The sequence below is a fragment of the Pinus tabuliformis genome, chromosome 5_2, assembly GCF_031772625.1.
Source record: "Pinus tabuliformis cultivar Carrire ecotype Pingquan chromosome 5_2, CPIR1, whole genome shotgun sequence".
In the NCBI taxonomy this organism is placed as follows: Eukaryota; Viridiplantae; Streptophyta; class Pinopsida; order Pinales; family Pinaceae; genus Pinus; species Pinus tabuliformis.
The window spans coordinates 245,130,120-245,134,454 of NC_142306.1; the positions used below are offsets into that span (position 1 = coordinate 245,130,120).

Here is a 4,335-nt window from a genome sequence, read left to right on the forward strand (position 1 = left end):
TTATATGCAAAAGTTATGCCTCCTGGAAGTTGATCGATTGAGTTTAACCACCATAATTCAAGAGGATTTCGTGTGAGGCCCAATTATTCATGGAATAAAAGGTATCCACATGGGGATGATGATGAATGCTTTATAAGGTTAAAGCTGTAACTCATGTTGTTGAATGAGTCAAATATAACCCCTATTTGGCTATTGGGTTGTGCTATGACCAAGCCATTAGGAGGAAAAGGGGTTCCATTCTATTGTGTGCATTTTGTCATAGTAGAGAAAAGTAACTGAGAGAGAGAGAGAGAGAGAGAGAGAGAGAGAGAGAGAGAGAGAGAGAGAGGGAGTTATGTTTTGTGGCATCCCATGGGTAATAAGTCATAGGTAACTCCAGAGAAAGTTCATACTCCTTATTATTTGTATCATTTCCTTTAGAAGAAAAAAAATACCTAGAGCAACCCCACCTGCTAGTTGGGTTTTCTTTGAGATTATATCTTGGTGTTCCTTGTGATTGGTATATGTCTATACTTCGTTAATTTATTTTTTCACATTTTATCTATTGTATTCATAAGCATAAAATTAATAATTATTAAATCTAGAAATATAAGGAAAATTAACCCTCATAGTATATATTTTAGATTTTAGTCAACTTTTATAAGATCTATTGTGACAAACTGTCTAGTGGAATATCCATGATAGTTTACATATCATTATGCATCTCTTGATACCTTAATATCTTCTATATTTTTTTAACTTTGCAAGGATTTTTCTGTGTGTGTTGTTGTGCATGAATGTTATCATATGTTTTAGGTTTGACTTCATTTAGTTGATTTCTGCACAATGGTTACTTGTCATTATTTGAACTTCCACACAGGATTTTAGTGTTTGTAGTAGATTTCTCTTTGGATGCTTTTGTAAGATAAGCATTGTAGAGTAAATTGAAATACATGATTTAGGTTGAATAACGAAGAGTGGATTTGGCACTTTAGTTTCTATATTAATCCAGAAAATTTATGGATCAACCAATATCAGAGCATGGTTCCTTGGGTAGTGAAAGAACTGCCTAGATTGACCTCAATAAGTAGAAGTGCTCACACAAAGGAGAGAAGGGTTGTGTCCAAATATTTAATAGAAGGTGAGGAATTAGTATAGAAACAATCATAATAGGAGTGAATTTCCCTTCATGGTGGATGCCATTAATGAGTACACCATATGGTGAGTCAAAGATTATGATGAGACATAGTGGGGGTCTACTACCAAAGAAGTATTGAAGCTAGAGGAGAATGTTGAAAATGTAACTAGTGTCGATCTTCATAATGTAATAAAATGCAATTTTTAGCATTGACATATTTATTATATTCATTATTATTATTTTATTTTTGGTCAAAGCATGTTATTCATGCTTATAGATTCAAAAGGGTAAAAAATAATTTATTGAGTAAAAAAGATAATGTATTTGAGTCAAGTCCCATTTTGACTTTTGTAAGAAAAGAAAATTAATTTTTATTTTCAGTTAGAGAGTCAAACAAAGACCAAGTTGACTCTCCTTGGACAAGTCGACCTATGTGGTGGCTATTCGACCCTCCTGATGATTCGAATGGAAATTAGCATCCACCCATGGTATTCATCCACCCATGGTATTTATCCACCCATGGTATTGTAACAATGATCTGAGTGGAAAGTGGCATCCACCTATGTATTCATCCACCCATGGTATTTATCCATCCATGGAATTTAACCATGGTATTGTAACTAAAAAAAGGTTATAAGTAACAAGTCTCATTTTGTAAAAGGGGAGATGGTCCACCACAATGTAGCTTTTATAGTTCTCGTCTACTTTAATAAACAAGTTTCTTTGTGGTTTTTTTTACTGTGTCTTCTCCTCTTTTTCTGGAATTTCAATTTTTTAGATCTTGAGGCCCTTCCCCCAAAGATTCAGATCAATGGCATTAGAGCGGGTTATGATTCTACGATAATGAGGGTTTTATATGAATTTCCAAGGTGAATTCATCGACTTCAATCCCCATCACCGCCATGACTTCTTTCTCCTTGCCTTATCTTTTTTTCATATGCCTACATATCTTGTAGGAGAGGAGGGCCCGCTCGCAATTATTCGAAGGGTGGGATATGGAGATGGGCCTGATAACCAAGGATAGTTTCTAGCTACTTTTCTACAACCTTGCCATGGCCTTAGACTGAGATATATATATATGTACAGGGCGCACAATGAATAAATGATTCAGTGACCACTTGAATAGACTTTGTTGCTATAGTACATCAACAAATTAGGGCCCAAAAAATAATATAGTCAGAGTGTGTGTGTAGAGATAAAATCTGGTTTTGGTGAATGCTACAACCATAGATAGAATTGAAATCTTTGCGAATGACGAAGATTGATATTTGAATGGTGTTTTTTTGCAGGAAAAGTCAATGGAAGCACAAATTTTTGGTTAGATTTATAGGAATTTCCAGGCACTTGAATAATGATAATAACTTTGAATCATTCTATAAAGTTTCAAGAATGGACTGAGGCCACAAGATTCTTAGTGTTGGAGTTGACATTTCCCTTGCCAGAGGGCCTCAATTCTAATCCCAATCCCAGGCCTAAGGTTTTCGAGGGGTCATCACACAAGCCATACATGGGGAAAAGCAACTTCGACACTAACATGGTCATCATTCTGGTGGTGTTGCTTTGAGGCCTCATATGCATGTTTGGGCTCAACTCCATCATCAATTGTGCACTCTAATTCTCATGTGTGTGAGCAATTTTGTTCGAGTCCTCCTAGGATGTGGAGGCATGACTAACCAATATCGGGATGATGCAAAAGTATCTGTGGGTGTTTCCCATCACGGTCTACGACACTACCGAATCGAATTTGCCCTGCATCGATTTCCCAATCTGTTTGGTAGAGTTCTTGGAGGGAAACGAGGTCATAATCTTGTCCAAGTGCAATCATGAATTCCATATGCACTGCATTGATACGTGGCTCACTTTGCAGTCATCCTGCCTGACCTACAGGCAAAACCTGTGGGAACTCTCCCACAACAATAAAAAAATAATGATGAAGGGAATGTGAATATGACTACCCGTCGTGCCCCTCCCTCGACACCTGAGGCGCTTCACCATGTGTAGGTAGAGGGTTGCTGAAAATTAATGTTGTGGTTCATGGCTACACATTACTTTAGATATTGTTATTCACCATGATCTGAGTGAAATATATATATATATATATATATATATATATATATATATATATATATATATATATATATATATTCTATAATTTGGACATATATGTACCTTATTTGTGGAATTGGATCGTTAAATTGAATTAGTAGTTTCCTTACAATTTTTGATGAAACAAGAAGGTTAGCCTAATCTGATTATTTGGAATTACAACAATGTAAATCTTTGATTTCATATAAAGAAGGAATCACTTAGTGAAACATAGCCCATGCTTTGGAGAAGACCAATATCCAACTTAATAACAAAAAAGAGCCAAGAGCTTATAGAAGCAATTTCAGAAGTTGATGATGTACTAACTGAGAGATTTCTTAATGATGAGCCTATAGTTGTTAATGATCTTGAGATGGCTATTCAAAGGGTCACAATATCACGTAAGTGCATTCCCTTCTTCACGGGGAAAATATCTTGAGCCTGACACAACTCTACATGAATGATAATAAGCCATCGAGTTCAATTCCCAAATATGTTGGAAAGAATTCCAAGTTTTTGTTTCTATATATCTCTCCGAACAATCTTTTAGGAAACATTCTGCAAGAATTGTCAAAGCATTATGATCTTAAAATCTTGGATATTTAATTCTATAATTTCAAGCTCTCCCTTTCTAGTCGCGACATAAACAAAAGAATTCCTAAGTGGTTTTCAACAATTCCGGGGCATCTTTTTGTGCTCAACTTGTCAAACAACACATTGATATGCAACTTGAAAAATCTCAACACTCTGGATCCCCATTCAAACCTCCACCAAGGGATAATTTCCCAAAGGAAATTTAAGGATCGTTGACCTTTCCCACAACATATTCAATGGTTCAATACCTCTTAATGCAAGCATCACACTTTCAAGTGTACTCTATTGCACCTTAGTGACATTAGAGGCATATTCATCTCCCTCTATAATTTTATCTACTAAGGGTGCCCATGTTGACATGATTATATTTTATGACTATCGTGAAGCACACAACTACCCCTCTTGATGTCATGGAAAGACTATCAAATCACAATAATGACAAACAAAAATGTGAAAATTGATTACTTGTTTTTACAACATCTAATTGGATAGTCATAATTTACAAAGATAAGCCACTACATTTCTGCCAAGAATACTAG

General features: G+C 35.5%; 1 pseudogene; it reads left to right on the forward strand.

Annotated features, from left to right (window-relative positions):
- The first annotated feature begins 2,468 nt into the window (after positions 1 to 2,468).
- On the forward strand, positions 2,469 to 3,118 carry LOC149158453 (RING-H2 finger protein ATL74-like; annotated as a pseudogene).
- The last annotated feature ends 1,217 nt before the right edge of the window (positions 3,119 to 4,335 follow it).